Source organism: Brachycentrus maculatus, unplaced genomic scaffold (genome assembly GCF_059751285.1).
Source record: "Brachycentrus maculatus isolate JH-2025_06_01 unplaced genomic scaffold, ASM5975128v1 h1tg000074l, whole genome shotgun sequence".
Taxonomy (NCBI): Eukaryota; Metazoa; Arthropoda; class Insecta; order Trichoptera; family Brachycentridae; genus Brachycentrus; species Brachycentrus maculatus.
This window is the reverse complement of record NW_028280828.1, coordinates 767,784-783,415: the sequence shown is the minus strand read 5'-3', so window position 1 is coordinate 783,415 and position 15,632 is coordinate 767,784.

The window sequence follows — 15,632 nt, the reverse complement described above, 5'->3', positions numbered from 1 at the left end:
GAACTACACTGCCGACCAATCATTAGAATAAGTAGTTAACATAAATAGAATTTGAATAGTGTGGTTGTCAAAAATGGGTAGAATTGTTGAATGTTACACGTGTGTAAAGTGATCACTTAAACCAGCCTATGATGGTCGTCTGCCCCGTAAATGCCCAGACTTCCATATTCTTCTTCATATTTGATGAGATGTCAAAAAATAATATAAATAGTTAACATAACGATACAATCATTAGAAAATATTTAAAAAAAAACTGTTTTGGCCCTGAATCAAACTAACGTAATGTTAGTTGATCATTAGTTAAATGAAAGTTCTTCATCTACATAAAAATTGATGTAGCTAACTCCTAAGATAAGAAAAATTTAACATTTCTGAGCATACATTTACATTTTTTTAAAAGGAATAACCCGCAAAGCGTCTGTTTTAGACGCTTGTCTGCAGGTAGGATAGTAAGGATAGGGAAGGTTAATGTGAAAAATACATCACAAACACCCAGACCAATTAAAAATAAATAAATCTTTTTTGAGTTCATTTTGCAATTGGCGGGAATCGAGCCCGCGACGCCAGTTTCGCAGTCGAGCGTCTACCCAACTACGCCACAGCACCTGCCTTACTACTCCCTACTACTCCCTTAATATTTTTTCACATTTCTCCATAAATATATTGCTTCATAATTATTAATTGTCTGGTTCTACGAAGACTTTTTCATCTAAATTCAAATTAACTTGCTTTTGATACTTTTTCCCGTCTTGATGGTTATTCACGCTTTGTCAAAGTTCAAGTTGAATAACTTCAAAGCGGGAATATTGAATGCTTTACATTTATTCAAATATACATACAGCTTTTTCTACGAAGTCGACACTAGATTATTTAGATTTGTATGAACAGAGTGTCTGTATTTGTTACGAAAATTATTATTTCCTGTAAAATATTTCCTGTAAATATTTGAATTTATTTCATGATCGAGTGATAAAGTTAAAATTTGAGACCCAGGCTTAATCTTTTTCTATTTATTATCATCAAAGTCAAATAATTATTATTAAAATTTTCTTATCCTCCGTACGATTGGTATTTAAAACACAAATACGGAAGATAAATCCTTTGTGTAACAGAATTTCATTAATGGTCCATACATAACTCATATTGAAGTACAAGTTTGACTCTCAGTTCACTTAATTCCCGTACTTAACTCATGCGTAATCCAACAACTTTACTTATATAACATACATATGAATAATTATATATGTTGGTACAATTCCTTACTTACCCAACTAAATAGTTCAAGTTTTCCAATCGATCTTCCCAAAGTATACCTATTGTTCCGCAGATGAAAACTCATCATACAAAACGAGCAATGTCATTTTATTGAAGAAAAAAAAGAAAATTATAATTGCCAACAGTTTTCTAAATTGAATTCATTTGTCAAAGGTGTCTAAACTTAAGATAAAACATTCATCGTTTATTTGAAATAAGATGGAGATTTTAGTATCCCAGGGTTGACAACCTAGCGTTTAGATAGCTTTATACTTTTGTCTAACTTTTACCATTATGCCCATTATTCAACATCCAGATTGCAATTTTTTGAAACTTTATTTTCAAAGGTCTTGGATCCTTTTCATCATATTGATACCAATTCAATAGATTTTGAAGTATGACTGATTGTAGCACCATCAGTTGGGAAAATTGTGAAGTAAATACTCACTTACTATATTTGAACATATCTTGTCCGCCTCCGTAGTGTAATGGTCAGCATGCTCGGCTACCGTTCTGGAGGTCCCGGGTTCGATTCCCAAGGGGGATAAAATAAATATTAGTGATTTTTTCACTTTAATATTTATTCAAAATTACCATGGACTGGTACCTGAAGCGGAAGGCTGATCACCTTTCCTTCATGTATAAACCATCAAGATAATACTGCATTTATATGACACAGTGCCCTATGCACCATTTGGGTGGGGATAAGGGTTTTATATATATTTATATAAATGTATATATTTGAACAAAGATAGATTCATGAACTATTTTACAAATACTTTTTGGAAGAGAGAATTTGAAATAACATTTTTTTATTATTATTTAGATAGGTATTTGACCACATTATTATTAGTTCTATCAGCCTCTGGATTATTGACCTTACTGATTTTTCAAACTTCCATTTTATTTCATATCAACAATAAATGTTCGATCTGAAGTTGTAAAACCCATAATATTAATATATCATTTAAGGGTGAAATACTCATATGTATTATCAACTTAGCACTGCAATGATGCAGTGCAGTATCCTGTCTACAATTGGATTAAAGCGAGAGTCAGTCAAGAGCAGTTTATGGAGAAACTGTAATTAGTGTTTTATAAAAATGGCATTTTATAAATGATTCAATATTATGACCATGATTTTTTTTAACGTTTTTTTTACACTTTTTGACATTCTTAATTTTTGAGCTTTGCATTTATACAATTCATCGTATTTAATTAACAACGGTCTTCAAACTATGCACGTATCCAATGATTAAACGATACTCTCAATGGTTTTCGTTACGTTTTCTCAGTTTATATTTCTTCTTTTCAGCTTAAGTATTTGTTTTTTAAGTAATCGAATCAAGGAACTGAATCAAATAATGTCTTATCTTTTAAAAAAATCCTTATCTTATCCATCTTTTACTGGTTCTAACCTTTTATAATACATATAAACTATCATACAATTTGTAATGAAACCAAAATGTTAATTTCATTTGAATCTCTAACAGAAGTGTGATCGATTATTCTATGGTGTGGGTCAGATTCATTTCTCCAGTATCGTCAATTTGTGAAAACAAATTTCAGACAAAGTTCTACTTTAAATAAAAACTGTGAAAAGATATGTGTTGAACAAGAGTTAAGTAAGAACTTAGTATTAAAAGACTAATATGTGCTAATAACATTTGTCTTAGTTTATAATATAAGTGTGAATAAACATAATTTAATATCTGTGGTATAAAATAATTAAATACAAAATACGTAAGTATTAATTATAAGGCATTACAATCTCTTTGTAATTTTAAATACAATACAATCTTAAAGGAAATGGTTTAAACTAATGAAAACAATGCTAATATTTTATTAAATTTCTCCTTTATAGTTGTTCTCATCAGTAGTAAAAGTGATAGTTACTCATTGGCATCCCTCAATAATAAACTTCATTCGGTATCAACGTAATTTTCAAAATGAAAAAGGTGACAGCAAGGAGATGCATATATCTTGCATCGCAGTGGCGTGCCTAGAGTTTACCAGTAAGGAAAGTCCTTATTTTTTATTTTTGTAAATACATGACGTACCTATGATTTCTTCACTTCTTACCATTCCCAGTACAGTAAGCCCCAAAAAACATTATAAAGATAAACAATGTATTGTAATCTCTCCGCTATTCTCGACTAAATTATTCCAGTACAACGAACAAGCGCGCGATAATTTAAAAACAACCATACATTAATTATGTATTTTTAATCGTTTGATGCAGATTTTATGTTTTTGAATCGGAGTTGTTAAGCAAGCCAGGCTTATGGGCTTTTATGGAAGTACCGCCACTGCTTGCATGGTTTCTCTAAAATTCGATCATGCCGGATCCTACTTTTTCTACAGCAAGCATCTCAAACTCGCGCCCCGCGAGCATTTTTTTTGCGGCCCGCGGATACCCGCGGTTATATTTTTAATTATTTTAATTCTTCATTAAAATCATTTTCTGTACGGGCACATATGATATTCTTTTAAAAAAACATTTAGTTGAATCTACTGTATCTCATGTGATTGTCTTTGATGATAAATTATTCACTTAAAGTTAGATAAAAATGAAAACGGTAATTATGTAAACAGACGCAAGCGTCCCATTCTCACTTATGGCATTAATGGCATTAAATGAGGCAATATCGTAATGTAACCGCTGTAGTAAGTATGCTAGTTAATTAAAAAATAATACAAAATTATACTGATTTTTGAGTTTTTTTATGTGGCCCGCCGGCGTACCCAAAATACCTTATGCTGCCCTTGGTGCCTTTTGAGTTTGACACCCCTGATCTACAGGACAACTGTGTCACGCATTTTAGTGGTAGCTGACATCGATCTTGTACGTGTCAACTTATGTTATGTGCTACTGATGAACTTATTTCCGATGAATTTTAAGATTATTTATGGATTTAATGTTTTATTTGTGGACCTCCATTTAAATTGATTTATTAAATGTTAAAATCAAACACTGATCTATGGAGTCTACTAAATTATGTTTTACATTAGTTTAAAAATGGCATAATAAGACGAAACAATTGTCACAAAATTTATTAGTATGTTTTTTAGTAATAAAATAAATTTAGTATACTCTAAATCAGTGTTTGATTTTAACATTCAATATCCAAACTTTTAGATTTTTTTCTCTTTTGATCTGTGGAATAATTTTAATGTTTATAGATATAAAATGTGAAGCAAACCGATATATCACTTTTTTGTTTATTCACCGGATATTTGACGAAGATTAACTTATGTAAGCAACAATCGATCGTGTGCAAATTTCGTGATGCGTTTTCCAAATACAAATTAACAGTGTCTATTATTTTAAGTGTTTTGTGTGTTTACTCTCTGCACCTGTGATATCATTGTTTGAATAATAATGACCTTATTGTTTGAATATTTTTTTTGGTTTCATAATCTTGTTTACCTTAATTCAACGTTTTGCTTTAGTGACCTTATTTGCTTAGAATTAAAACGTTTTTTTGTTGAAGTAAACCATCTTTAAAATTAATTGTACAAACATTTAACAGATGTGATAATTCAGAGACAATTAATTACGAATGGAAAGGCATTATCACGCAAATATCAATAACCTTGAGAAAAATTATGCATATAGCATCCATCGTATACGTGGTAGAAATAAAACTTCTGAAAAACTGAAAAGGAAAGAGGAAAAAAGTCAACGATACAAAATTTGCATAAAAATATTCCATGTACTAGATGTATGTTTAAATTGACATTGGTGTTTCAATCGGTAAAACATATATTAATGGTTTGTAATACCTCAATTATCTAATTTATCTTTTAATTGATTGGAAAATTAAAAATATTTACAATTTTTTTTTAAATATTATTAATTAATACAAAAACTCCAAGCATAGGTTTTTACTTTAAAATAATCTAGGAAAACTGTCATGTACATATGTATAACCATATAATATACGTATTATAACTAGAATTTCTAAAATGAAAAAGTCAAATAGTCAAATAGACATCAACAATATTTCTCTTCAACGTTTTTAAAGAAATGTTAGTGATAATGATGTTAAGAAGAATATTTCAAATAAATATTTTTATTACGTTTTCCATTCATTAGATGATTAAACATCTTTAATAATATTTTATGAATATAAAACAATGACAACTATTCTAAGATACATTTTCCATTTCAGTTTTGAAATTAATTTAAACCAACACTGTTATACAAAAAATACACTCTTTATACTCAATTTATTGTGTATAAAATGTAAATTAATAAATCTGTATGATGTGTAAATATTATATAAAGTAGTGATTTTTTTATCTTAATAGGCAGATAGGAGTGCCAATTTGAAATAAATTTAATTATGGACAGTAATAATATATCTGGAAAAAAAAATATTAAAAAAATCAAATAGGTTTTTTCTATTTTTTTTTTATGAATATCATATGTTTACGTATATTCGGATGAAAATTATAAATAAATAAATAATATTTCTTAATAAAATATACGAAAATTCCCTCGTGAGTGAGTATCAAAAGTATTTGGTAAATCACGGTCACTTTTAGCATTATTGTGAACCTCTTAAAATTTATTACCATTATAAAAATGAAAACAAGAACTCTTTCTGTTGTTATGATGGAAATATATTTAAACAGTTGAAGTAGAACAACAATTCTATGTATTAAAACAGTAAAAAAAACAAAAATTTATTATATTGTTACATTATCTTAGAATACTGTTTTTTTACGGATTCAAACAGTTGAAATAGGCCAAATGTTAATCAGGAATTTAGATTAAAAACAAGTTGAACTTTTTTTAAAATACAATACCAAAATTCAAAATATTTTACAAATTTCATTAATTGATTCGGCAGTTACTTTTTGGTTAAATATTTTCATTTTAAATGAAAGTTTTACTTTGAAAAAAAAATACACAGTAAATAGCATTTACTATGTAATACGTAGATTAAAAATATCTGCATTTAAAACAGCAATTGCGGAGATTGATTTTGGTTTATTTAATGTTTTCCATTAGTTCAAATTAACACAATTAAATTGCAAATAATTTGTAATTATATGATAATTTACTATGAAAGAAATCTGTTCAGTGTTCATCATTCCTTAAAATTAATAATACATACATTTATTAGATTTTCCATTTCAGATACATGGTCCGAAATAAATAAAAATCCTTGATAAATATGGTCAGAAATATGTAAGAAACATAAGAATAATTGGCCACCTGTTCTGGCATCAAAAAGGTAAAATTAAGATTGAAGACAAAATGATAAGCGAAAGAAAATCTTCACTGTATAGTGTTCAGAGCGCCTGTGGACAAAACAAAAATGATTGATGATTAAATTTGTACTTTCTTTTTTACTTAAATTTTTGTGTAAATAAAAAGTAAAGATGACTAACTACAAAATTAATGCTTTTTATAAAAATAATAATTTTGATAACTTTTGAAAATGCTATGATGAACGTAAAGCGAACCATAAAAGGAAGAGGATATAAAAAAAAATATGTAATTCATTATTGAGTAATATTAAAAATAAAAGTTCATAACGCGGTTGTGAATAGTTATCAATTAGCATATTTTTATCATAATATTGATAAAGCTACCATATAAACCAGAGTTTTAAAACAGCTAAATATTTTTGTATAAAGTTTTAATTATTTTTTAACGTTTCTGTTAGTTAGATACTTTGTTTTTATCAAATTCATTACCCAGAAAATTTATTACTCCAAAAGCTTTCAAGTGCGTAATTAGATCTAAAGCACGGTGTGTTTACGGCACGTACATGCGTCAAATTCATTACAAATAATTTAATAAGCAAAGGATTTACGCTACAGTAATTTTTCAAACGATAACCCAATGGTTTTTGTATACAAAATAACAGAGTATTCATTTAATCTCTTAATTAGAAAGATCCAAGATCAAAAGTAATTGTTTTATATTATTATTTATTAGTTTATTTAATTTCTGCTACCACTCATACATAATAGTTTAGTAACTTCAATTATTGCATTACACCTTCAAGAATTTTTTCCCAGGATGTGACATAAAATATGTATATGTGACATAAAATATGCATTCATTAAAAAAAAACTATAAATATAATAAACATTTTTTTGCACCAAACCACCCTGTGTGTCTTGTCGGTGGAGTCAAATTTAACATAAAATAAACATCCAAATAAAAGATTCTCTGCTAAATTAATGTTTTCTCAATACAATCATAGATGGCTCTTGTGAACTCGCACGTACATAGTTATGAGATAAATATACATGCTAGCTGTGAACAATTTGAGATGATTTAAGGATTATGCGAAAATAAATATTATTCAATATATATTTTTTATATTCTTCAAAGCTTTTGTCTCGTATAATTTATTCCTTATAACTTATTATTCTTTTTTTTTCATTGAAAACTCATGAAAGCTTATAATATTTTTCTTCTAACCTCTAAACAATGGTTTAATTAATATTTTTTTCACATATTTTATAGCGAAACTGTTTTCTTAATTAAAACAATTTACAAATATATATGTTTAGGAATTAAAGAAATGTGTATTAACTCTAACTGCGAGCTTAAATTAATCGTATAAATGTTGTTAGATATACGAACGTAGGTTATAAAACAATATTGTAAGTTTTACTGTTTAAAAAAATTATTACAAGTATCTATGTATAATATATTAATCTGAACGTTCCACTAAAAAGGGTTATAAAAAATATTTCTAAATTGATATTCTATGTGTTTTTAATACTCTATTTGACAATTAGCGTATGTTTATACCATTTTCTTTGTAAACTTATAAAAATTTAATGTAAATATATATTTGTTCATGTGTTTAATGATAGGTATTGTAAATCTAAAAAGTATTCTTGTTGGTTCGTTTTATATTCTTAACTAATAAAATAATTATTGTCTTCACATATAATTGTATTTAAAATATAAGATTCATGATGATTTCATTACAAATATATGTAAATATTGAATAAAAAAATAAATTCTTACTCTTTTTTATTTCTTTCTTCTTTCTTAAAACCCTTATCTGGTGGTACATTGAACCATCCAGATGGTACATAGAACTACATATTGCATTGATGCAGTATTAACAAGGGCAAGTTTCTGAGACCTTGATTTTTGAATATGGGAGGAGATTAAGTGTAATGGAAGTGAAGATGCTTTAAGTGAAGGAAATCACTGCTAAATGTAAAAGAAAAAGAAGGGAGATAGGAGAAAATAATATTAAACAACAAAAAAGGTAGGAAAAGGTCGAAATAAAGGTAATGATTTTTATAACCATACTCATAATTTGGACTATGTACCTTGAATACTTCTAATAACCATAATAGCAATGATTAAAGAAAACACTTGTTTTTTACCACTTGAGTTTTATTATAGACTATATGTTTCAGAAGTTAAACTTCCATCATTCAGGTCTGTATAATAACTATACAGACCTGAATGATGGAAGTTCAACTTCTGAAACATGCAGTCTATAATAAAACTCAAGTGTTAAAAAACAATTGTTTTCTTTAATCATTGTAACATGTCTTACCACAAAGTTAATGCCGAAACAATAAATAAAAAACCATAATAGCACTAAGCAGAATATGAATAATACTCAAAAAAGTCTTGAATGTTTTTCGCAGATACTTTGTGGTACATTTTATAAACTTTATAAAATTAAGTAACTTTGTTTTAACCACTTTTTTTATATTTATTATTAGTAAACTTTAACCTACCGGTTTCAACAAGAACCTTGTCATCCTCGTGTAGTATTGTTTGCATGCTGTGGTAGTGATTGTCCTGGCGAAAAGATGGGTATGTCTCGAAACCGGTAGAAATAAAAATCACGGTGACTGGTTATATACTAATATAACTAACATTATTTGTAAAAAAATAAATAAGTTAAAATGACAAACCACAAAGTAAATGTCTTAAATATTAATAATATTGAGAATACAATAATTAATAGTCGAATACCTGAAAATTCCCGGTACAGAAGCCCTCATTTTTGCGATAATATTATTGCGTCCTTAGGGACACTACAAATGTGTCACCTACTTTCAAAATCCGCCAGGTCCATGTAAGTCGATCTTACAAAAAATTCAAATTCTCCGAGTGACATTTATGTTTCAAAGATTTGTCTATCATTAGATAAAATATTATGAAATAGAGAATTTTCCCATATTTGGAATTTTTTTTCAGTATTAAAAAAAAAACACGAGACACAAACCGATAATGACGTCATCTTCATTTTCGACTTATCCCCGCTCTCTGATTGGCCGAATGGGTCAGAAGGCAAGTTTCATGAATATAGTGGAGTTTGAGATACAACGCTGTTCGTAAGTATTTTTTAGCAGGGGATTCAAGTATTTCAATATTTTAAACAATAAAACCCACAATTGGTATTCCGATAGAGTATTTATTTTTAAATATTATGAAATTGGATCTGGCGGATTTTGAAAGTAGGTGACACAAATTAGTTTTCAATACGTCCTTTACCGTCCAATACCCAATACGTTGCACTGAATACTAAACGCATTCACTCACTCACGTTTCATACAGCTCGTAAAACGTAATTTTAAAACAATGCAAAGTCACCAGGAGTGATAATAGTAGACGTAATTGATTACAATAGGCGAATTATTTTGTACTTTAGGTTTGAAACCATGTAATTTTGATAACAATATTTTTGTTATATTATTTTGTTATATTATGTGTCCGTAATTACAATTACCGTAATCTTTGTGCTCCACGGTCTGATATATGGAAACATTTAATATGGTCATGAAAATTTTATGATTCTTACGATACATTTGTTTTAATTAACTATAAAAAATAAACACTTCAGAGGCGGACATATATGTCCGCCTCTGTAGTGTAATGGTCAGCGTTCTGGAGGTCCCGGGTTTGATTCCCAGGGAGGGTAAAATAAGTATTTTTTTCACTCTAATTAATTCAATATTACCTTGGTCTGGTATCTGAGGCGTATGGCTGATCACCTTTCCATCATGTGTTAACAATCTAACAAGATAACGCTGCGTTTATATGATGCAGTGCCCTATGCACCATTGAGGCGTGGATAAGGGTTGGAAGGATAAGAAGGTAATAATATTGCTTAGTTATTTTTGTAGGGTATTTTTATGTATTTCTTCTTCTTCTTCTGTTAGTGTCATGTCAGGTCCACCTGACATCGACTATCACTTGAGAGTAATTGTCTTTGTCCTGGGTAACTCGAATCAGCGCCTAAACGGTCCTTATCCCTGTCAAATCTTGTATTTTCCGGAGCCAGGAGATCTGTCTTCTGCCCACACCTCGTCGACCATCTATTTCGCCTTTGTGATTGGGTGCAATAGCTCGTACTTATCTCCTCTCAGCACATGCCCCAGATAGGACACCTTCCGGACATTGATATCAGTCAGCAACTGTCTCCCTGCTCTTGACTATGTAATTTTGTTTATACTGCTTTGTGTTGCATTCGGGTATTTTAACCCTTTCCGGTCCATGTCGAATGTCATTCGACATCGACTTTATTCCGGTGAGTCCTATGTCGAATGTCATTCAACATTTTTTTCTTCATCAGTTTAGTGTTAAAATACAAGCAAACACTCGTATTTAGTGTTAAATGTAATAATAAGAGACAAGATTTTATCCATTTAAAATAAAAATAAATTTTAACACAAGTGTAGTTTTATTTTTAAAAAAACCTTGGATGTATGGTTTAACCCTGTAATGCTGTAAATCTATTGTGGACGTGGTGGATTTTTTTTAAAAATAAAATTACGGACCGGAAAGGGTTAAAATTATTTTTATGCCTTCGGGATATGTTCGTTTCTAATTTTTTAATGATTATTTTATTTAAGATGTTGTAAAATTGATGTATTCTATTCTATGTACTGGTTTATGAACAAGCATTTGGACACACTCAAAATGTTACAATGATTAAGGAACACTTGTTTATACCACTTGAGTAAAAACAAGTGTTTCCTTGATCATTGTACTATCTTACCACAAAGTTATGCCGAAACAATAAATAAAATACACTCAAAATGTTGTAAATCTATACATTTAATTTCTTACGAAGCTACGTTACGAAGTTAATCTTTTATTATCGATATATTTACTTGTATAAATACAGAATATCGACACCTGTAGAATACCTTTCAGCATTCAATTCTATATCCTTTACTCCATTATAATTTTGTTCCGATTCATTGATATTGCGAAGCTACGCGGGTTGGATCACGTCTGGCTTATAAATGAGAAAGATCAGGTAAGAGCGAAAATTCCCGATAATTCTGAAAGGATGAAAAGAATAAGAAGGGTGAAAGTTACGGTGTAACATCGGAGAACGAACATGACAGGTTACGAAGAATAATCTGACAAAATGTCTCGGTTTAAAAATAGAATTTCGGGTTAAGAACAAAATTTTATGAAAATTTAAAAATGTTAAGAACAAAGTGCATTAGAATTTCGGAGAGATCACGCAGAATAAATTGAACAGATTCATTTGTAAGAAGCCAAATAATAAGTATTTTTCTAGTCTTTGATCATGTCATGTGAGGGATGTTTCGCATTACTAACAGAGTTGCAAAGTTTGGGTAAAAATATCACTTTTTAAAACAATTTTTAAATGTAAATATTTATATTTATTGATTTATAATTATAAATAATAATAATTTTGGATGATTTATATTGCGCCATTTTCGTAAAATACTACCTCAAGGGCGCTTATACAGAATGGACTATGATATTGAAATGACAATGATAAAAAATATATATTAAAGAAAAACGTCGTCAATCCGCTGAGTCTGAAGGGGGAAAAGTGGAGCCGCCGTATTATTGCGCCTTCTTCTAGGTCTTCTTGGGCTAGAGCATGGCTAAGGTGTTAAGTGCGACATCTCTCTAAGCGAAGGTAGCGCTAGAGAGCAGCTTGTTGAGCTCATTTCATTGTTGATATTCAACTGCAGATGGCGGGGGGTGATGCTGGTCATCTTATCGTCTCTGGTGGTATTGCCGGGCATCTCCAATACCTTGGCAGCCAGGTACTCCATAACGGCGGCAAGGTATACGGGCGAATGATTATGGACCAAAAAGCCATTAATCCATAGTGGACCAGTTTTTGGTAAAACAGATAATCAAAAGATTCTTATGATGTTTTTATGGTAAGAGAGTGAGAAACAATATTTTTTTTCTTTAAAGGGTAATACAAAATAAAAATACACATATATTTGAATTTATTATTTAATTTTTCTGTCTAATTATTCTTCTTTTTCCATAAAAATTTAAAAAAAAACTGGGATAGTATAATTTCTGTATATAAATCAAATAGGTTAGTAGGTATTTATAAATTTATATCTGAAAAGGAATCACGAAGATATTGACATGGTAATGTGGAAATCTGAAAATTTTCAAGGCTCACGATATGTCATCAACTCTTTAACCGTCTCCATTCTAGTCATCATAAATAACAGCATTAGAAAAATTGCTAGATATCATATTAAATTGATTTTGAAAAATCTTTCAATGTGATTTAAGACAAAAATTGTTTCAAATTACAAACATTTTAGCGATTCGTTCTGAACTTCGTTACGCGAGGTTTCACGGTAGATGATTGTATTGATATTGGTGCTTGCCATATTTCGAATGACCCAACTTTTATAGGAGTATACATAGTAAATAAATTACAGATTCTTTCAGCGAGTTACATACAACAGGTGACTGAAAACGTCTTTTCACCTTGATAAAATGAAATAGGAATAATATTATTTACTTTAGTATTGAAGATAAATCTGAGATTCAAAAAAGGAAACAGAAAAAATACCCACTCAACTCATATCACATACAAGTATTGATAACATGTATCAAATACAACTAATATCAATAACCTAATTGAAATATAATAAACGTATTATCTGGGTTCGTTTGAAGCCATATTATCGAGAATGCGTTTTGAATTGTGTTTTGATGACTTTACATGACTGTAAGTATTTTTTTAAATTTAACACCTATAATAAACCACTAAATGAGTTTCGTTTTATTATACACGACTAGTTTCGAAGACGAAAAGATAATAGATTATTAAAAAAATAATCAACATGTCATTCCACAAAGTTAATGCCGAATCAATAAATAATATACTTTATACTATGTACGAATCTTTGTACAGTATTTTAAATTGATGTGCTGCGTTTAATTATTGCATTTATTTATTTATTTTTCATCACATAACTACAATTTACAATAAACAATAATTTGCCTTCACTAGGTTTTCCTTGCTGAGGTCGCATTTGATTATACTTAACGATAAAATTATACGAATAAATTATCGATGAAATGCATGGTATGCATGTGAGACATGTCCAAATATACCGTATGAATAGCTCTTTTATATGCAGTTTCGTTATTTTATGACTTAATATATAATAAAACAGGTTGTACATCTCAATGGCATAATATTCAAAGTTCATTTTACCCAACGAAGTATACCATATTATAGATTTTGTTTAATTTGTTTCTGCGTTTTAGATCTTGTGGTTCTATGACTATGGTTGCTCCTCGTTGGTAGGGATAAGGTGGAAACAGAGTCCAGGGTTAATACTTGTGATTATTTCATTTTATAATCTTTTTATTGTTTTATATCTTGTAATGTATAAAATCTAGTAGTTGAAAATAAAACCTTTATTGTATTAACATGTTAGTATTTCACCCAGGCTATGTCTATAGAGCCATAATACATATAAATAATAAAATATAAAAAAATGGATCCATGTACTTAAAATTAAAATAATAAAATAAACAATAATAATATAATGTTTCAATAAATGTCTTAATGATGATTTGTGTACTTTGTTTGGTGAAAGGTGCCTTTTTTGACAAACATATATACATAATTATTAAGCGCATACGAAAGGATTATAATAGCCCATATTTATTATACTGTTATAAGTTATAATTTGGTAAAAATTCCCTCCTATTTATCCGCCTCCGTAGTGTAATGGTCAGCTCGCTCGGCTACCGTTCTGGAGGTCCCGGGTTCGATTCCCAAGGGCGGTAAAATAAATATTAGTGATTTTTTCACTGTCAAATTTATTTAATATTACCCTGGACTGGTACCTGAAGCGGAGGGCTGATCACCTTTCCTTCATGTGTAAACGATCAAGATAACACTGCATTTATATGGCTCAGTGCCCTATGCACCATTGGGTGCGGATAAGGGTTTTTTTATTATTATTAAATATTCCCTCCATAGGAGTCTATCTCGGAACATTATTTTCATCATTGACTTTTGGGCAACAAAAACGCTTTTCAATGATAATTTACTTGTAGGTACTACCCTAAAAATATGTCAGACCATTAGATAATACCCAAAACCCCCAAACAATATTCAAAATAAACAAAATCAGGAAAAACAATTAACTAACGAACAAATTACTAGTAAAACAAATAAGTTGTTAACAATCTACCACATAATCATATTAATACTTCCACGTGTATTCAGTGATGTGTAACACATAATTTACATTCATTAATAAATGCATTATATTTTATGGAAGAGATAATAATAAATAAACGTGAAATATCTTTTGTTTGTTTTATTTAACCCTAATATAACCAAAGGTATTGTATATAAATATGTTATATGTAAATGGCTCCGTATTGTACTTGGATGAACAATTAATTCTCAACAATAGCAAAGGAATGAAAAATATTTTCAATTCATCTCTTCTCCATCCCTTTTTTAACAAAAATAGGATTGCAAAAATGTGTAAACGTTCAGTTTACATTCCTATGACATTCGTACATTAATTCCTTTGACCGCCCATAGGCTGAACAAACTAGTGACTGAAAAAATAATAATAAAGTGTTATCACCATTATCTCTAGCTGAATGCGAAATGCACCAAATTATGGAAAAATAATTAACTTCATAACCAAAACCAGATTTTGTAAGTTTGGTTTTGTTTTCGTAAATTCTTTACTTAACCTTTTCACATATTATATTTATAACAAAATTCTTTCAATAAGTAAAAAAAAACAATAAGATGTTAACTAGTTTTGGAAAATTAAATAAGTGAGCGGATAATGGAGTTCAAGTATCTAGGAGTTGACATCAGTAGTACTGACAACCTCTATGCAACCTCTCTAAGACAGGTCAATTAAGCGGCTGTAAGATTGGGTGCATTAGAGAAAAAATCTGGAAGAATAAACACAATAATATTGAAAAATAAGTAAAAATATAAAAGACATTTGTAAGATCAGTTGACATATCGCTCACTCCTTTCAAGAACGTCATATATCAAAAATCGTCAATTTTCAGTTGAGCATGTATTCGGAATGCCCAGAAAATGTACTGTATCTCAGCAAAAGATGCATAT